Raw genomic sequence first — 21,251 nt, forward strand, 5'->3', positions numbered from 1 at the left:
ATCCCTGCTGTTTGTTTTGTGCCAAGCTTATGTGATGCTTGGGGTCCTCTTCTACTGAAAGTATGGAAGCTAGGCAATTCCCCCAAATGGAAAAGACATGTCAAGCTCCAGGGACCCCATGATAGTTGTAATCATTCATGTTCAATGCAGTTGGCAATAGTAACACCGAGTAGTTGCCTTTACATCTAGATCTTGGCTGCAGTATGGCACATATTTGGCCATCCTTATTCAGAATAGAGGATTTGCAAAAGAAGGGAAAAGTGTATGACCTGGAGCAGATTAATATTTTTTGACCCCCTAAAATATTCCAAGAATAGTCTTTGTGATTTATATGCACTAGAGGCCACTAAAGTATGTATCGTCAACTCAAGGTTAGCTATGGGAAAACTGAAGCTTAGAAAGTATGAGAATTACCCAAGGTCATGGCTATAAGCAGGACAGCCAGCATTCAAGCTTGAATCTGTCTGACTTCACACTCAAGTGATTCCACTATATATATTTATATTTATGTAGAATGTGTGACTTGACTTATATATACACATACATTTTACTTCTGATTTGTGGAGTACCATCTTAAGAAACAGCGACAACGAGGATAAAATGTTTATGAGTTGGTTCTGAGCTTAATTTGGGATATTAGAAGTTTGTGTAGCTGGGGTGGTGAAAATAAGGTTGCTGCATTGAATGAAACACATGTTATATTCTAAGCACACAATGTCTCCCGGAATAGTGCTGGAAGTGCTTAGAAGGTCAGTCTTCCAGTCTTGGAGGCTGCGTAAAGGTAGATGGAAATGAGGCGGGGAGGAGGCATTTGGGAGGGACTTTTGTTTCAACTCCTGCCATTATTTCTTATGGGTGGGCCTGATGTGTCACTTAGCCAGCATGCTATCACCTCTAGCGTTTGTTCAAGAGAAGTATGTTTATAGGGTTTCTATCAGGAAAGAAATACAGCCATTGTATACTGAAGTAAAACATAGTGGGCTTAAACCCAGAAAAATCACTAGATACAGTGATATATCCTTTCTTTAACATTTCTTTTTTTTTTTTTTTTTTGAGACGGAGTCTCGCTGTGTCGCCCAGGCTGGAGTGCAGTGGCCGGATCTCAGCTCACTGCAAGCTCTGCCTCCCGGGTTTTTACGCCATTCTCCTGCCTCAGCCTCCCGAGTAGCCGGGACTACAGGTGCCCGCCACCTCGCCCGGCTAGTTTTTTGTATTTTTTAGTAGAGACGGGGTTTCACCGTGTTAGCCAGGATGGTCTCGAACTCCTGACCTCGTGATCCGCCCGTCTCGGCCTCCCAAAGTGCTGGGATTACAGGCTTGAGCCATCTTTAACATTTCGATGTGTCTGACTTTACCCCATTACGAAGGAGACGAATTGAGGTTGGAAACCTTCTGTGGTTGTAGTCTTTGTTTTTGTTTCTCTAGTTCTTTTACAAGTTCTGGAATTATCTTGTAAACTAGGCACTGTGTTCAGTTGTGCGTGTGTAAGAGGGAGGGTTTGGGAGGATTTGTAGAATCATTCTACCGGGACTCTCCAAAGTCTGCGAATAACAGATGAATCAGAAATGTTGAACTTCTCAGTTACTTTCTTCAAAGGCAAATTATTTGCAGATGAAATATAGAATACAAATTGGAAGGTGAATGCTATTGTCTTGGCTGCAGAGTTTATGCTTCAAAAGAATAGCCAAGAGCATCCGGGACTGCGATGACTGGTTTAAAAAATGTATTTGACAGATATGTTAATCAAACCACCAAATAAAGGAGACCGTCAGAAGATGGCACTGAGACAGGGCACTCTCAAAACTCTCCATGGGCTTGGTAATTAAACACAGGTGCTTTCTTTTCTTGGCATCTCATGCTAGGAAGGACTGACCTATCAGTGACTTAGTGTTCCCATCTGCCATCAGGTGATACGTGAAATGTAAGAGCCGCCTCAGTTCCTTCCTAGAGAAAGAAGGAGATGTGATTAACCCAATAACCCAGGAGGAAGACTCAGAAATGTGCACAGAGAAAAGGCAAATGAATCTCCTTGGGGTCAGTGTGGAGTGGTTCATGTTGCAGGGAAAAGTTGGGCTTCTCACATTACAGGGATTCTTCTTCATGCCTATTTGTGACAAGAGCATTCTAAAGATGAAAACTCCCTTAGCTGTTCAGCCATATTTTAGAAAGAAATATTGGGGTTAGCATGGGGGTTGGAGGCGAGGAAAGGTATAGGTGGAGAAGAATGGAGGAGTAGACTTGAAAGGGCAGATGGAAAAAGGGAGAGAATGACAAATATACTTCCATTAACAGGAAAACAAATGCGCTTCAGATGGCTTGAGGCACAAGTGACACTTATCTTTAGTGGGCAGCATATTTTGAATAAAATCAAGTCAGCATCATCCATTATCTTTCCTCCTGACATGCACATGCCTTGACAACGTGCATCAGGGCATCCGTGACTCACATGGGGATTGTGAGTGAGAGTTAAGTCAGGAGGCAGGGCTTGTCTGAGCTCTGGGAGCAAAGAGCCATAACACAGTGCCAGCATGGCCAATGGTGCAGTCAAGGCAATGCTGCAACGCACCACCAATGGTCTCTGTGGTGGACTACTGCTTCCAGGGACAATCCATCTCTATCAAAGGCATGCCTATTGCTGATAAATCATTTTCACTCTAACAGGGAGCTGGTACAAAGGAAGGCAGAAGCAGAGCGGGGACTTGACATTTCCTTCCAAAGGCTTTAAAAGTGATGTACATATGCCCTGGCCCATTCTCTCCCTCCAGGGCCCAGAGCTTTTGCAACCTCTGTCCTCTCCCTTATCAAAAGTATTATGCCTTGTTTCTCACTCTCAGCTCATCTGATGACCACAACCACTCTGGCATGAGAATGCCTACCAGTGGGTTTGCCTGTGCTCACCAGACAAGAGACTAAGACTTCAACAGAGCCTATTGGGAAACAGTACCCTGATCAAGGGATGGAGCCATTTCTGCCACCATTGTAGGCAAGGCAGGAATGACAGGGAGGTGAGTGAGGCACAAAAGTTAAGAGGGAGTAGAAATGAACACCTCAATGATTGAGGTAAATAATATTTTATTAAGGTATTTTAAGAAATAAAAATTAGGCCAGGCGCAGTAGCTCATGCCTGTAATCCCAGCACTTTGGGAGGCTGAAGTGGGTGGATCATGAGGTCAAGAAATCAAGACCATCCTGGCCAACATGGTGAAATGGAACCTCATCTCTACTAAAAATACAAAAATTAGCTGGGAGTAGTGGCACGTGCTTGTAGTCCCCGCTACTTGGGAGGCTGAGGCAGGAGAGTTGCTTGAACCAGGAGAATCACTTGAACCTGGGAGGCGGAGGTTTCAGTGAGCCAGATTGCACCACCGCACTCCAGCCTGGCGACAGAGCAAGACTCTGTCTCAAAAAAAAAAAAAAAAAAAAAAAAAGTTATTGCAAAAAATCCATGATGAACAAAATGTCAAAATTTTAAATACAGAATCCACGGGCCATGATTAGGGTGAGGAGAGTGAGGCTGTCACTCTCAGGGTCCTACAAGGGCCGAGTTGCACCTGGTCTTTATTTAAAATTGTCATAGTTTGTTCATTTGGTGTTGGGGCTGGTGAGATCATGATGGGCCAGTGCCTGCCTCTCCAGCTGTGGCCCCAACCCTGTGCCGCACACAGGAAGCTTCTCTTGCTGAATTCATATGATATCTTTACAATAAATTCTATTTCACTGAAGCTGAGTAGAGTGGGGTTCTGTTGCTGGTGACCAATAATCCTCAACTAAAACAGAAATAAATATTTATTTATTTCTCTTCCAACTTCACAGAGCTTTCTCAGAGAATCACAAAATGTTTTCTTCTAGATTCAGACTTCTGTGTCAAATTATAAGGCTAAAATTTATAGTAATAATATAGGGTTTTCTTTTTAAATATATTACTTCCAATCGCATCAATATAATACAGTAGTTTCATTTTTACATGTTCTTTCATAAGCTCTGATCATAATTTGCACAGTCACAGTGAACATAATTTTGTATTCTGCTTTCTTTGGTGAACTTTGCACACCAAAGATTTTCCATGTTGTTACACGTTGATGGCTGTGGGCTGTTTTGTTGAGAATTTTGCCCCATATTTTACTTATAAAATTTATTATTTTTAGGTGACTTATAAATTGTCTTCCTTTTTTCCATCTAATAATGTGAAAATGAATATGTTTATCTCCGTGAATCTTGTTTCTTCGGTTATTTCTTTAAATTATGGTCCCAGAAGTCTGATTTCTGAGCCAAGTCCATTGTTACCTTTCTTAGTGTATAATTTGTATTGCCATATAATTTTCCAACAGCTTTTAGATTTTACAGGGGAAAACAAAGAAATTTGAGCCAAAAGAATTCTTACCTATAGGACACCTTGTTTCAAATTTAAATGGCAGTAGCGGTAGTATTCATCTTTAAAATTTGATTTATTTATGAGATTGTTCATTTTCAAAATTGAGCCACAGATTATTTTCTTTTCACTTGCAATAGAGCCCTGTGGTTACACCAACTATGGTTTCTCTCTGAAGTTTATTTTGCAAACTAGAGGTACGATTATATTTTACAATTTTTTTTAACCAAGAAAATATTTTTGGCACTTCTGATGATAACCCAATAGTCATATAAGTTGCAAATTTAAATTGGAACCCAGTATATACATAGCAAGTATTTGACACTAACACATTATTTTTTATAAAATAAATATCATACCTCTAAGAAAGAACCACAATCTTCTGTTCTAATTGTGGATATGTCTAACAGTGCACAGCACCTTCTAGACCACTCAGGAATTAAGCAGATGCAAATGAAAATTCAAAGCCATATTTCACATTTCTGTGATGCATTTTCATTGAGACATTTAAGGCCATCTTTAAACAAATGGTAATGACAAAAGAAGGACCCGAGGCCCCAAAAGGCTTCATTTTCCCAAATTGAGTCAATGACCGAACTAGTGATTAAACAGACTTTTCTTATACATGGGTCATTGTCTCTGAATAAAAGCATTCTATCAATATTTTCCCCCAAACCATCATTTTGAAACGTGAAACTCACTCTCAATCTAGACAAATAAAATTGAGGTAAAAAGCCAAAATGTGACCATTGGGAGGTAAACACATTAAAAGCAAATTTTATTCTGATTACGTTCATTAGCAGAAATCCTTTCATCTGACACAGCATTAGGTTAACAACTTTAAACCCCAAACCACCTTTTTTTTTTTTTTTTTTTGAGATGGAATCTCCTTCTGTGACAGGCTGGAGTGCAGTGGTGCAATCTTGGCTCACTGCAACCTCCGCCTCCTGGGCTCAAGCCACTTTTGTGCCTCAGCCAGCCGAGTAGCTGGGTTTACAAGTGCCCGGCTGATTTTTTGTATTTTAGTAGAGACGGGGTTTCATCATGTTGCCCAGGGTGGTCTCGAACTCCTGAGCTCAGGCGATCTGTCCACCTCAGCCTCCCAAAGTGCTGAGATTACAGGTGTGAGCCACAAGCCCCAAACTACCTTTTAAAAGAAGGATTTTCTGGGGGTAGACATGGAAACAGGAAGCAAATGAAAAGAGGGCATTTGGTGCATCACAGAGGTTAAGTCTCAACTAGCTGGAAGACTGGGGGAAATCTAACTCCTAAAAAAAGGTAACACTGGAGATGAACAGTACCTTGAGATGAATCTATAAAATAACCCCTTTATCTTACAGATAAAGAATCCAAGGCTCCATGGCTGGTCCAAAATGAAATGGATAAATCGTCCTGGCATCAGGACTATAATTCAGCTCTTTTGAATACAGTGTGCCATTACTTCATCTCACTGCCACATCGCTGACAATGTGGTCTTCCTGGTGGCAGCCTCTGTCCTTGTCCCTCTTTGTCCTGTGTTACCCATGACTTGTTTCTGGGAACCAGCTGGAGGAGTCCCCATTCAGGGCAGCACCAAGCATATGAGCTACTAATACTGACCAACATGGTAGGACTGCTCTCAAATTATCTTCCTGTGTCCTATCAAAGTTGGACCCCTACCTTCACTCATCCACTCAGTCTCTGTTCCTCTAAGCTCATATTCTCCAGAAAATATTTAGTGGGCTCTGTACAACCACTAAATATTTTTTTTTTTAGTGGCTGTATGAAGCCCACTACATATTTTTTTTCCTTTCGATTTGTATGCTGGTCCCTTTCAAAGGAGTTGAAGAGTAGTTCCAAAGACGGGGCAGTTGTCTAGATAGCGGGCATCACTGATCATCACTTTTGTGCCCTGTGTTTTGAAACACACAGCATCCTGGCAGGAAACAGGATTGGGTTAGATGTTTCCATGAAGAGACTGCCAAGAAAGAACTACCTGCAGAGGAATGAGGGTGTTAAGGGACCAGACAAGGAATGTTGAGGCATCCTGAGACCAGCAACAATGGGAAGCTATTGCCATTTGGGGCTGAGACAGACAATGGCGTAACATACTTTCATCTCTAAACAAGAGGTAAAGAAAAAAGAAGGACCAGAGGCTCCAAAAGCCTTCATTTTCCTAAATTGAGTCAATGACTGAATTAGTAATTAAACAAACATTCCTTATATATGGGTCATTGTCTTTCTATAAAATAATTCCATTAGCATTTCCCTCCAAACTAACATTTTGAAACACGAAACTCATTCTCAACCTAGATAAATTAAATGGAAGTAAAAAGCCACACTGTGACCATTGGGAGGTCAACATCTTAAAAGCAAATCTTAGCTATTAGAGCCTTGTGGAGCCGGAACGCTGACTAGGGGTGGGGGATTTGACAATGCTCTATCCAGGGAGGATGCTGCCAGTGCTAGGCATGCTGTGCTGAATGAAGCAAGGAGGGCAAGAGAAAGAAGAAACGCCCCGCCTTTCTCTCTTACCATTCTCCATTTCCTGCCAGCCTCCCACTGAACGAAAGCCAACCAAGGAGCTGGCTGTGGCTTGTGAGGTTCCTTGGGCAACAGAGCCGAAAAGGGCATGGATTGGTGAGCAAAGGAAAAATATCAGTAATGATTTTCCTGCATGTCTTCTTGTCTAAGGTTCAAAACAGTCCCATTTTATTGTTGAGAAAACCGAGGTAACGTCACAAGCTGCTTTGAATCCTTTCCAAAATAAGGCAGCTTATTGGTCAGTGGACTTGCTCATGGTCACGGTGCTAGTGTGTAACTGGGATCTGAACACGTCTGTTTGGTCCCACAGGGAACAACAGTCCTTCTCACTATGTGGTGCGGAAGCTGTTCAGGCGCTGTGGTGAGACGTCCACAATCGTCACCTCATTTAATCCTCACAGCAGCTCTGGAGAACGAGTAGCATTGTCCTCTTAATTTTTCTTATGAGGAATGGAGTCTTAAGGAAGCTAAATATCGCATTCCAGTTAATACCATAATGGGGCCAGAATTCAAATCCAAGAGTCTGAGATCTTAACCATGTCACCATTCTATGCCTTTTCCCAGCGAATACCTCACTGTTCCCTGAAGCTGTCTGTGGAGAGCAGAGTGACACTGTCTCATGTGGGTGTCTAGTCCCTGACCTGCAATCTAGTTTCCCTCGAAAGTGCCAAGTGTGGGGTGCCTGGTCCATCTTTCGGAGCCTCCTGGTGGGTACTAACAGTCATGAGAGGTCTTCTTCTGTGGGATAATAATGACTACGCTTGGCATGTTCTCCAGTCTGTAGAATGAGCCCACCAGGTGGGTGCTGCTCCTCGTTTACAGATGGCATAATTCAGGTTGTGACAGACATGTGGATCATGCAAGCTGGTGTGAACTGGCAGCCACGTTGGATTGACCATAACACCTACCCTCTTCTCTTTAATTCATTTCTCACTTTCTAATCCACCTCAAATCAGTTAAACCCTTGAAAAGAAGCCTAGCAAGTTGATCCATGAATCATCACGGATCCAGAATGTTACCTCTTTGGCCATTCCTGTCTCCTCATGCATGCAGGAAGATTCAAAGCCTCCCACCTTTCTGCATTCTGTCAGAATTGGATGAGTGGCAAAAGTGAATGAACCAGTGAATGGACAAATGAATGAGTAAGTAAATAAGTAAGCATATACATGCTCATTCTGACTTTGAAATCCATCATTTTAATTTTTTTATCATGTCATTAAAGTCCCAGAGTCAGTGGTTGCCCTTATTTTACTGAAAATAAGGTTGTTGGAAGATGAAAGCTGCATGATTTCAATTTAGTTTTCCTCGTGTTTTGGACGTTGCCTCCAAGAGCCTTTTAGATGGTGGGGCTGAAAAAACCTGCAGCAAATATTTAATAAACCTCTCTTTTTTTTTTTTTTTTTTTTTTGAGACAGGGTTTCACTCATGTTGCCCAGGCTGAAGTGCAATGGCGTGATCTCAGCTCACTGCAACATCTGCCTCCTGGGTGCAAGCGATTTTCCTGCCTAAACCTCCCGAGTAGCTGGGATTACAGGCACCTGCCACCAAGCCCGGCTAATTTTTTTTGTATTTTTAGTAGAAACGGGGTTTCACCATTTTGGCCAGGCTGGCCCCGAACTCCTGACCTCAGGTGATCCACCCACCTCGGCCTCCCAAAGTTCTGGGATTACAGGTGTGAGCCACTGCACCTGGCCTAATAGACATTTTTATTTGGTGTACTGGACAGATTCTTTTGAGGGTTCATAATCTGAAAAATAGACATTAAATTCTATAAATTAATGGACATTAAATTCCATTAAATAGACATTAAATTCTATAAATTCAACTCATCCGTGACCAAGGAGCCAGTGAATGGCACTTGAGCCAATGAACGACAGCTTTGTTCCTGACAAAAGACTGGTCCACATTCAGCAGGGAGGCTGTCCCCTTAAATGAGCATTCAGATTTAGGAGGGTATCCACGGAGCTGTGAGGGATGAACGGGAGACCTGCTCAGCCAACCACACCTGCTGAGCCAGTCTTGGTGGACAGGAGGAAGACTAATGGGCACCTTTGTTTGCCAGGTAGATGTTGTTACCAGAGTAGTGCTTCTTGAACTTAATGTGCATATGAATCACCTGGAGATCTTGTAAAAATGCAGATATTGATGAACTAAGTAGAGGATGGGGTTTGAAATTCTTCATTTGTAACAAGTGCTGCTGATATTGCTGGTCTGAGGACCACATCTTGAGTAGCAAGGTCTAGCGTTTATCTTATTGTTGTAGTGATATCCTGATTAGGTCAGTGATTTATCAGTAGCTTTATCTGGGGGTAGTGATGATCTTACACAAGACCATTTGATGTCACAGAAGTCATTGTCATTGTCATTGGAGTCATCTTGGAGTCATCATTGTTATGGTTACTCTTTGTTGAGAATCTCAACCAGAGCAACATATTGGCAAGCATCAGAAACTCAATCAAAGAGGCGCTGATGAAAAACAAAATTTATAAGATATAAACAAAACCCTTAGAACTTAATTACAGCCCCATAGGGACTGGACCTAGAAAAAGCAATTCCTCTCCCTTTGCTCCCTGCTGCACATGTTCTCATTCAACTGCTTGCACACAGTCCCTCAAGGCTGCCAACCAGTGGTGGCCATAGCAACCTGTCTACATTACCTAGAAGCTCATTCACTCACAGCTAATGGACTGAAGTCTCAGTTCCAAATTCCCAGGTCCCATCAGCCTAGATTCAGTCAGGGGCCAGCCTGGGTTCAATGCTAGAGAAGGGTGTAGGCAGGATGATATAACCCAGAGGCTGCCAGGACCGAGGGCCCCAAAGGTGGCCTGAGTGGGAAGGCTCAGAGATTCCTAGCGCACATAGCCAGTAAGTGGGTGAACCGGGATTCACACCCACATCTTTCTCATGTCCCAGTCCAAGAACTTCATATTCAGTTACACGTCTCTTCGTGATATGATGGGGTCCAGGAAGAGACCCCTGCAATCTGTCTCCTCTCCACCCCTCCTCGCCTCAAGAAGTCTCCCTTGTTTGAATACTTCTGTCCTCAGGAGAATTGCAATTGGGACGGAGATGGTGGCCCCTTCTCTCAGGCTCCTCACAGCGAATACCCTGTATGTCCACCCTGCAGTTTCAGTTGGACAGGCAGTCCTGAAGGTTAATCATTTTCGGAAGTCCAGTCCTAGGCTGGTCCACCCATGTCACAGCTTCCAAAAGGGCACCAAGCACCCGCTCTTGATGGCCTTCAGGTCACACCAGGATGTCTCCCTCTGCTCTCTCTCAGGGACTGTGATCTGCTTTGTTTTGCACCATCCCCTGGCCTGGGCCTCTCCAGGCTGAGGGCAAATCTTATGGCCACCAGTGCCTCCTGGCCTGCTGCTGTGTCTAGTGTCTTCCCTGTGTTTCTGTGGGATTGGAAATCCAGGGGCAAAGTTGCCTGTCAGCCATGCCATAACAGACCTGGCATGTCTGGGGCTTCTGGATTCCCTCTGGTGCCCTGCCTGAGTCCCCAGTGTATGTTCCACTCTAGAGGGTCAGTCAGGATGCCTGCCCTCCCCATTGGCTTCCTGCTGCCTGGCTAGGACATCTAGTTCTGGATATAGTTACATTTGCCTTTCAGTGACAAATTAGGGAAGCTGGGTGGGAGATTAAAAAAAAAAAAGAAATAGTTCCAAAGCCACCCTTCCCTGCACAGACAATGTGGCCTGAGGTCTTCCTGACCTAGGAGCATGCTGTCAGCCTCGTGGCCCTTTCATGATCCATACCTGAAAGCCAAATGCTCCATCTCCAAGTCAATGGCATTTTATCTGTTGAGGGGAGCAGAATAGTGTTGTCACCCTTCGGGAGAGCAGCGAGCCTTCCCTGGGGTGGGGTGTGAAGGACACAGGGAGGAGACAGGGGTAGGCTGCTGATGGGAGATTGATATCCAGCCGGGGTATGAGAGCCACAGGAGGCCACCGTTTGAGACGTGGGGTGGCTGTGACTCTGATAGGAGACAGTCAACTCCAGCCTGGGACAGGCATCATGTCATGGGCAGGCCAGATGTAGAGTCAGCCTAGCAGGGCTCACGTTCGAAATCAGACACATGTGGCCATGGGGAGACAGACTTTCTTGTAGTGTTGTAGTAGGTGGAACACAGTCTTCCAAGAGATGGTCTCCTTCTCTCAGCCTGGCCCAGGGCGTGGACAACAGGAACTTCTCCTAAGAGGGCTGGTCTTGGGACTTGGTCTTCCAGCTGGTCTTGGGACCTGGTCTTGGGACCAGGTTTCCCTACCCATGACCCTTCCTTCCTTCCTTCCTTCCTTCTTTCCTTCCTTCCTTACTTCCTTCCTTCCTTCCTTCCTTCCTTCCTTCCTTCCCCTCCCTTCTTTCTTTCTTTCTTCCTTCCTTCCTTCCCTTCTTCCTTCCTTCCTCCTTCCTTCCTTCCTTCCTTCCTTCCTTCCTTCCTTCCTTCCTTCCTTCCCCTTCCTTCCTTCTTCTTCTTCTTCTTCTTCTTCTTTCTTTCTTTCTTTCTTTCTTTCTTTCTTTCTTTCTTTCTTTCTTTCTTTCTTTCTTTCTTTCTTTCTTTCTTTCTTTCTTCTTTCTTTCTTCTCTTCTTTCTTTCTTTCTTTCTTTCTTTCTTTCTTCTCTTCTCTTCTTTCTCTTCTCTTCTTCTTTCTTTCTTCTCTTCTTTCTTTTTTCTTTCTTTCTTTCTTTCTTTCTTTCTTTCTTTCTTTCTTTCTTTCTTTCTTTCTTTCTTCTTTCTTCTTTCTTTCTTTCTTTCTTTCTTCTCTTCCTTCTTTCCTTCCTTCCTTCTTTCCTTTCCCTCTCCCTCCCTCCCTCCCTCCCTCCCTCCCTCCCTCCCTCCCTCCCTCCCTCCTTCCTTCCTTCCTTCCTTCCTTCCTTCCTTCCTTCCTTCCTTCCTTCCTTCCTTCCTTCCTTCCTTCCTTCCTTCCTCTCTCTCTTTCTCTCTTTCTTTCCTTTTGATGGAATCTCACTGCGATGCCCAGGCTGGTGTGCAGTGGCATGATCTCAGCTCACTGCAATCTCCACCTCCCAGGTTCAAGCGATTCTCCTGCCCCAGCCTCCCAAGTAGCTGGAATTACAGGCGCCCACCACCATGCCTGGCTAATTTTTGTATTTTTAGTAGAAATGGGGTTTCATCATATTAGCCAGGCTGGCCTCGAACTCCTGACCTCAAGTGATCCAACTGCCTTGGCCTCCCAAAGTGCTGGGATTACACTGTGCCTGCTGTCATATCTTTTCTATTGGTTTACCCTGCTCTTTTCTTTCATAGAACTCATCATAGGTTTAATTTGATATTTAATTGTTGATGTGTTTACTTTTTATAAGCCCACTGAGGGCAGCATTGGGCCTGTGGGTACTCCCAGGACCGACTGTGTGCCCTGCATACAGTAAACACTCAGTTAATAGGTCATCAAGTAAAACCCCCAGTTAATAGTCATCGAGTGTGTGGAGACCTGGGCTGAGGGGCAGCACCTCTTGGATCATGGATTGGGGCAGCTGATTGAGGAATGTGGCGCTTGGTCAGCAGGTAGGTTTTGCCCCTGGTTGGGGGAAAGTCAAGAGAGTGATGCTTATATGTAGATTTTGACAAAAAGACAGGAAGTAAAAAGATCATGGGGAATGTGCTGTGGAAATGTGTTGCCACCTCTGACCTGAACCTGGTAGCCTCCTGGTCAAGAGGCTAGACTCTGACCTTGGGTAGACTTGGTCTTGGTCCTGCCGTGTTGCTTTCCCTCTCCCAGTGTGAATATCCCGTCTGTAATGGGAGGTAATCAGACCTGCTTGACAGAGATGCTGTGGGGATTAACCAAGATAATGCCAAGCACGGCACCTGGTGCACACAGAGCTATTTGTGTTATTTTATCACTAAACTAAAAAACTGCAAACCTGTAAAATTATTATCATGAAAAGGCAGCACATTATAGTATAATGAAAAGGCCATGACATTTGGAATCTGAAAAACTTGGCTCTGGATCCCAGCTACATACCAACAGCTATAATGGCCCGGGTGTCTTGTAACTTCTCTGGATCCCATTAAAAAAATCAGTTCTTGCTACATGGTGATGGAAAGGATTATATGAGATAATGCATGATAATATGTTGATTAGAAGTGAAAAGCACTATTCCAGGGTAAGTTTTTCCTCTTGTGTAATGGCTGAGGAGATGGACCTAGTGTAGGCAAAAATTTCAGAGAAAGATAATTGAAGAATCAAAAGATTGCAACCCTTCAGCAACATTATTACATTTTTAAAAACTGGAGATTTTGAAAATGAGATGAAGTAAAATTATGGTTAACAATGGTCCTAGCTTGCTCAGCGACCATCTTCATAAGTATAAATTCTGGTGCCTCCAGCGAAACATGGTACCCTTTGTTAATTGCAACTTCAGTGGTCTCCGTAGGGGCCGCTCCTCTCCTGCACCCCATAAAGCAGCATGTATGCCTGTGACTGTCTCTACGCCCTTTGAAAAAGACTGTAAAAAACACCCACAAAAGGAAAATCAAGCACCTTCCACTTTTTTCCCCCTTTCTACTTTTAAAGTTTTATTGGACATTAAAAGTTTTTATGGCTATCAAGGAAAAGCATTTTGCCACTTGAAGTTAAGGTGTGATTCAAATTACAAGATGGCAGTACAATTCCCAAAATGATATTTAACAAATTTCACAGATTTTTTTTTTTTTTTTTTTTTTTTACAGGACATTTCTATTGGTGCAGAGAGGCGGAAAAAGCCACAGACTTAGAAACTCTCTGTAACTGCCCTGTGGCCCCTCTCTGCTTAAGGTGCATCCTGGGCCATTCTTTCCGTTGATTCCTTTTCCTCCATGCTTCACTGGACAACTGCAGAACACTTTTCTGTGAATGGGCTCCAAGACACCAGGGACAGGTGATGAGGACTGGTGGGTGCCCAGAATATGAGGTTTTTTTTTTTTTTTTTTTTTTTTTTTTTTTTTTGAGACAGAGTCTTACTATGTCGTCCAGGCTAAGTTCATTGACAGATCTTGACTCACTGCAACCTCTGCCTCCGAGGTTCAAGGGATTCTCCTGCTTCAACCTCCCGAGTAGCTGGTACTACAGGCATGCAGCATCATGACGGGCTAATTTTTATATTTTTAGTAGAGGCGGGGTGTCTCCACATTGGCCATGCTGGTCTCGAACTCCTGACCTGAAGTGATCTGCCCATCTCGCCAGAATATGATGTTTGTGTTCAACTGTCTATATGGCCACAGGTGAGATCACGTACATAATTTTAATCTAAGCATTGTTTTAGCAGTTTGCAAAGTTGAGTGAAGAGGAAGCGCATGCACATTGAAACATAGACCACTGTCATTGCCATCAATGCTTGCAAAGCATTTGGTTATGAATGCTCCAGATAGCTTCTGTTTTCCAAAGGATGAGAACACACAATAAACCAAACAAAACTGCCTTATTATTTAGCAGAATTGGTAAGCAATGTTATTGATGCACAGATTAAATAAGTTAAAAAAAATCCCACAGTTGTAAGGACTATGAACTAATTAATACCTGCAAGTCATGAATGAAAACTTGTGAAGTGATTCTTCCTTTCTTCTAGGATGCAATGTCTTCGTGCCCAGGGCATAACTCTTAATAATCTGGTCAATAATTCAAAAAGATTTTTTAATGTGAGGGCTGATTAATCTTGTTTGCTTTTTTCATTTGTGAAATTATCTGGATATTCATGTAATTGATACTTCTCACTTCACAAGTAGATCCAACTTGATTGTAGAATAAATTAAGACTGTGTTTCCCTGCCAGTTAGAAAACAAAGCAGTCCTTACCCATCTTCTGCTGAATCTATTACGGTCTATAAATGATGTTTTAGAAAACAAGCAGTGCTGGACTAAATCAATGGGAAACTTTTTGTGTTCTTTTTTCTTTGAGCTTAAAACCATCTCCACAGAGGCCAAGTGGCCTGTTTGGTTCAACCAGTGTTAAAATACCTTAAAGAATTGATAATAAAATGCCCCCAAAGTCTATTTACACATATCTCCAAGTGAACTAAAGGACATGGGAGACAGATTATTTTTTAAACTCACAAGAGAAACCTTCTTTCCCTTTCCAGTCAAGCAAATCTGAGTTGACTTCTCCCATAAATTCAAGAACAAAAAGTTATAAATTGAGCATATGAAGGACATTGCCTTTTTTTAAGTGATGTTTCCTTGACTTAATGGATTTGGTTATGGCAGGGAGTCAGAGAAAAGCTGTCTTAACTAAATCTTTGACTGATTATGCATTTTTTCCCTATTCATAGAAGATAGATTCATCATCCCAATTTGTCAAGCTGGCGAAGTTCCAATTAATTACACCCAGCAAACCTCAGCTTGTGTTATACCCGTGTCAGGTCTAATCTAGTGCCTCATTTGCCGGCAGCCCGATGAAGAGGTATCAGAGGTGGTGTTTCTTATGGTACTTACGGTGATGGATGCTGCCGCAGCACGGGCCGGTGGCAGAGGCAGAGCCCTGGACGTGTCTTTTCTCCGAGTCTGAGGACTCGAAGCTCCTGTACTAATTTAAGGGCTCATCTGTGTAGTGGATGTTGTTGCAAAGTCTATTCTTCATAGCTGAGCTGAAGGCTTTCCCCGTCACATAGGCTGTTTAAATATCTATGCGGGTCCTACATTTCTGTCAGTTTTGTCCTTGCGAAATGGAAAAAAACGAAGGCTACTTGTCCTGAGCTGAATTTTTGAGCTCTTTAGAGGCTGATGTGTGTTATAGGGGAAAATCACATGTGGTAGCGAGTTGTACCCAAGGTATTTATGAACATATCTATATATGCTTGTAGGTATATGCTTTTATGTTGTTTATAGGGGGTGCCTCTATCTTTTGACTGTGGTGACTTTGCTTTCACGCTTTCAGTTGATTAGGCAATGATCTGCTAACAAAAGTTACTTATGAGGCAATGTGAGGCCCACTGAATTTTGATATCATTCTCTGGTGCATGCATGAACTGAAAGTTTGATTGAGTGACTTAAGTCACATGCTATGCCAAGTGGTATGTTGGCATAACATCTCTGTAGACCCATTGTTATTATCCGCATTTAAGGTGGGGAAGCTTAACTTGGAGAAGTTAAGTGACTTGCTCAAAGTTGCACAACCAATGAGCTGTGGAAATGGGATTTATCTCATTATAAGTTTTGAGCTCTTTCCAGGAAGCTATTGCCATTAAAAGTAATGGCAAAAACCACAATTACTTTTGCACCAACCTAATATTTCTCTCAGGTACCCGTTTCTTCTTCCTCTGTCTATACTCCATCCTGACCTATAACCTTTACCTTTTCCTCCTCCTACCCACGTGCTGGCCTGCAAGTTACAGTGGGAGTGAGAGCCTGCAATACCTTGCTATATGGACCAGGTTTGCAGGGTGGCAGAACTCTTTGATGCTGGAGGTTGCTGGCTGTGCCGCATCTCCCTGTACCATAGGACCAGCAGGCACGGGGGTGTACTGGGGCTGAAGCTGGGCCTGTTCCCAGATTGCCTTGACTGCTTCCTTCTTTCTCTATCTCTGTAAGTTTCCTTCCTGTATCATCCGTCACCTCTCTCTCTATCCTCAGCTGTGATTTTTTTTGAGACGGAGTCTTGCTCTGTTGCTCAGGCTGGAGTGCAGTGGCGTGATCTCAACTCACTGCAACCTCTGCCTCCCAGTCCAGTGATTCTCATGCCTCAGCCTCCTGAGTAGCTGGGATTACAGATGTGTGCCACCACACCTGGGTGATTTTTGTATTTGTAGTAGAGACAGGGTTTCATCATGTTGGCCAGGCTGGTCTCGAACCCCCAACCTCAGGTGATCAGCCTGCCTAGGCCTCCCAAAGTGCTGGGATTACAGACATGAGCCACTGCGCCGGGCACCATCCTCAGCTTTGGATGAAACACCACCACCACCTGAAGGTATGGAGTCTGGATCCCAGAGTGGCCACTGGAGGGTCAGATGCTGAACCTCAGCAATGTTGCACAGTTGGAAGACCTTGACTGATGGGAGACAGGAGACAGGAGCGTGGAGGAAACCAAGCCAATACAGACCCCCTCCCTTCCTGCATTCACGGACTGCCCTGAGCTGTGGCTTCTTGTTTCCCTGGCAGAGAGGTCCCACATGCTAAGTGAGCACATTGGCTGAGCACCAGCCTGTATCTCTGTGGCTCTCAAGAAATCAGTGGGCAGCCAGTAATATACTGCCTTGCATTGCCCTACATTTGACCTTACTTCTTTTTTAATCCACCCCACTTTCAAAACAAAATGTTGACATCTTCATTCTTGCCTTGCCTCTGGGCTCCAGACGGATACAGGGGTACTAAGGAGAAAAGCTGACTTTTCACCCTTGTAGCCTTTGCAAAAGAGACCCTGAAAGGGGTTGCTATGTTTGAGGATGAATTAAATCACTCCAAAGACCAACTTTTAATTTGAATAAGGCTTTAAGTGCATTAGTATTCAGCATTTACATTCCTTCCTGGTTCTTAAATATAATGTGTTTTACAGTTATCAAAAACATATGCTGCTTTTCAGCAGAATTTTATATACAACTTTTTCAACAGAAGGTGCCAGCATCCCAATATGTTTGGCTTAGTTTTGGCTTTAACTATTGTGATGAAAGAATTCAAGTGCAAAGATGTCATCTTTTTAAATGTAGATGGAGATGTTGCTGAAGGGTGCTTCTTGAACAAAGAGAAAATAAAGGAATTATTTATTCTTTCTTCCGTTGAACTAGTTTTTATGATATTTCTATTATGGGGAAAATTCTGTATTAAGCTTGGTGAGAACTACATGGATAACTCAATCCCAGACCTTGTTTTCAAGGTATATTCTGTCTGATACCTTCTTGATAAAGCTGGTTGTGGCATTCTTCTTATTAATGGAGCCAGGGATAGTTTTCTGCTGCTATACCTGTGGGATAATATTGATTATTAAAATATTGAAATACTTTCTTATCTGTTGTAAATACACATTGCCCTAAGCTGCCCACACCTGGCCTATCTTGTCCCTCCCTTATGGTCCAGCCACTAAAGCAATAATGCTTGGCAAAGCAACGGATTCTGAAACCTTCCTCCAGCACTATAGCCAGTGTCCACTCTGACTGCTCAGAGCCTATACCTCCACTGTTGATGAGGTTTGGAAGGTCCTTCCTGAATGAAATGATGCTGTGCTGATTATATTCAGATAATCTATATCTGTGATGGTGAATTTTATATGTCCACTTGACTGGGCTAAAGGGTGACCAGATAGTTGGTGAAACATTATTGCCTGATGTGTCTGTGAGGGTGTTTCTGAAAGATAATGGCATTTGAATCAGTAGAGGGAGAAAAGAAGATTCATCCTCACCAAGATAGGTGAGCACCACTCAATCCATTGAGGGCCTGAATAGAACAGAAAGGCAAAGGAAGGGTGAATTCACTCTTTCTGTTTGAGCTAGGATAGCTGTCTTCTCCTCCAGTGTACATAGCTGATCCTGGTTCTTGGACTTACAACATTAATTTCCTGGTGGACTTTGAGTTTGGACTGGAGTTACACCATTGGCTTTCCTGGGACTCCAACTTGCGGACAGCAGATTATGGGACTTCTCAGGCTCCTTAATTGCATGAGGCAATCCTCATAATGAATCTCTCTCTCTCTCTCTCTCTCTCTCTCTCTCTCTCTCTCTCACATTAGTTCTGTTTCTCTGGAAAATCATGACTAATATCATATCCTTGCTGTTACACTCTCCAACTAGGGTTGCGGATGTGTTTCTGACTTTCTTTAGTTCTATCAGGTTTTGCTTGATATGTTTTGAGACTCTATTATTAGGTGCATGCTCATTTAGAATTATTATATCTTCCCAATGAATGGACTCATTTATCATTATGAAAGGTTCCTCTTGGTAACACTACTTATCTTGAAGTTTATTTTATCTGATACTAGTATTGTCATACCTGCTTCCTTCTACCAAGTTTGCATGATATTTTTTTTACATCTTCTTACTTTCAAACTATCTGTATCTTATATTTAAAGTTCTTCTCTTGAAGCTAGCATAGGTGACTCTTGATGTATTTTTTTAAATCCAGTTTGACAATCTCTGCTTTTTAATAGGAACTGTTAGTCTATATGTATTTAATGTAATTTTATTGTATGGTTGGATTTAGTCTGGCATTTTACTCTTTGCTTTTTACTTGTACATCTGTCTTTCTCTTTCCTTCCTTCCTTCCTTCCTTCCTTCCTTCCTTCCTTCCTTCCTTCCTTCCTTCCTTCCTTCCTCCCTTCCTTCCTTCATTCTTTCCTTCCCCTCTCTTTCTCTCTTTCTTCTTTTCCCTTCTTTCTTTCTTTCTCTTTCTTTCTTTCTTTCTTTCTTTCTTTCTTTCTTTCTTTCTTTCTTTCTTTCTTTCTTTCTTTCTTTCTTTCTTTCTTTCTTTCTTTCTTTCTTTCTTTCTTTCTTTCCCCTCCCTCCCTCCCTCCCTTCCTTCCTTCCTTCCTTCCTTCCTTCCTTCCTTCCTTCCTTCCTTCCTTCCTTCCTTCCTTCCTTCCTTCCTTCCTTCCTTCCTTCTTTCTTTGTATTTTTAGTAGAGACAGGGTTTCTCCATGTTGGTCAGGCTGGTCTCAAACTCCCAACCTCAGGTGATCTGCCCGCCTTGGCCTCCCAAAGTGCTAGGATTACAGGCGTGAGTCACCGTGCCCAGCCCTACATCTGTTTTTCATTCCTTGTTCCTTCTTTTTCTCCTTCTTCAGGTTATCAATGATTTCTTAGCATTTTATTTTAATTCCTGTATTGGATTATAGCTATGCCTGTTATTATTATTTTTTAGTTGTTGCTCTAGGGACTATAATAGGGATCATCATTAGCTTATCACAATCTATTTAGTGTTATTATTATACCACTTTATCTAAAATATAAGAGCCTTGAAATAGTATGATTTTTTTTTTTTTTCAGATGGAGTCTCGCTCTGTCACCAGGCTGGCGTGCCATGGCATGATCTCGGCTGCCTCTGCCTCCTGGGTTCAAGCGATTCTCCTGCCTCAGCCCCCTAAGTACGTGGGATTACAGGCATGTGCCACCGTGCCCAGCTACTTTTTGTATTTTTAGTAGAGACAGAGTTTCACGATGTTAGCCAGGATGGTCTCGATCTCCTGACCTTGTGATCCGCCCACCTTGGCCTCCCAAAGTATCACTTTATTTATCTTTCTCCCTCACCATATGTGCTACTGTTATCATATCTTTCTACATCTACATACATTATGTTTATATTCTGTACTAACATAGAAATAAATAGATAACATTTAAATATAAGCATGTATTTTAAATACACATTAATATGTTTAAAAATACATAAGATAAATTGTTTGAATTAATATTTCATATATTAAACATATACACATATATATTGGCTTCAAAAGGTCAGTTGCCTTTTAAAGAAATTAATAAGAGACAACTGTGGTCTTTGGTGCTTTTCTGCACTTACCATTTCTGTGCTCTTCATTCTTCTTTGTGGATCTGTGTTTTCACCTAGTGTCATTTCATCCTGGCCTGGAGAACTTCTCTGGCATTTCTCATAAAGAAACCTGCATATGTGTGGATTTCACTCAGTGTGACTGTGGTTTTCACCTGCTTTTCTCTCTCTCTAGTGCCTTCTAATAGAAATAAATTGTGGATTAAAGAAACTAGTGATGACTGCACTTGTACAGCCAATGATGAGTCATTTGTAGGAGCTCGACCTTTCTGCCAGAGCAACGGGCATGACATCATTAGATGAGGAGCCTGGCGGTTGGCTTCTGCCTGAAGACATATTTTCTGACTTACACCACAGGGTCTAATGTATTTTAAACTTATTTTTGGATTTGGAATATGTCACATAAAATTATAGATTTCTGGTTTCTCTTGAAAATTTAGAAACTGTAAATTTGAGGTTAGATGGGAGGTTCAGAATGCCTTATGTTTGTGCCTCTTTAAGGCCAATTTGAATGTTCTCTGAAGAGACTATGAATATGGAGAACTCTGTCATAGTGAAAAAAACCAAAAAGCATCTCGCATTTTTAGATGGAGACTCCAAGACAGAATCAATGGCATAAAGGGACGGCTCAAGAACACAATCTTTTCAGAGAGGGCAGGGCTCCAGATTGTCCTGGAAAAGACACAGATGAAATGCAAATGAATCATGCAGTAAGCGTGGTCAAACATGCTGGGAAATGCTTTTGTCTTTTTGCCTTCTTGGAATCACTCTGTTTTGGGATCGTTACTTTGAAGTTCAGTGACTCCAGGATGACCTTAGACTCAAACGTTTAACCTCTGCAGGCTGAATTCCATGGCCCTATCCAGACACCAGCCCTGTTGTGCTGGGGGAAAGTGTAGGAACGAAAAGAACACATGGAGAAGGAGAATGTAT

General features: G+C 42.6%; 1 long non-coding RNA gene across 2 annotated transcripts in view; it reads left to right on the forward strand.

The window, feature by feature from the left end:
- LOC105479394 (uncharacterized) overlaps window positions 1-21,251 on the forward strand; it is a 77,956-nt gene that overhangs the window by 34,870 nt on the left and 21,835 nt on the right. For both annotated transcript variants that reach the window (XR_011625396.1, XR_011625397.1), the window contains exons 5-6: window positions 13,590-13,777; window positions 14,008-14,120. This is a non-coding gene — a long non-coding RNA (uncharacterized lncRNA). The remainder of the gene's footprint in view (window positions 1-13,589; window positions 13,778-14,007; window positions 14,121-21,251) is intronic.

Source organism: Macaca nemestrina, chromosome 7 (genome assembly GCF_043159975.1).
Source record: "Macaca nemestrina isolate mMacNem1 chromosome 7, mMacNem.hap1, whole genome shotgun sequence".
In the NCBI taxonomy this organism is placed as follows: Eukaryota; Metazoa; Chordata; class Mammalia; order Primates; family Cercopithecidae; genus Macaca; species Macaca nemestrina.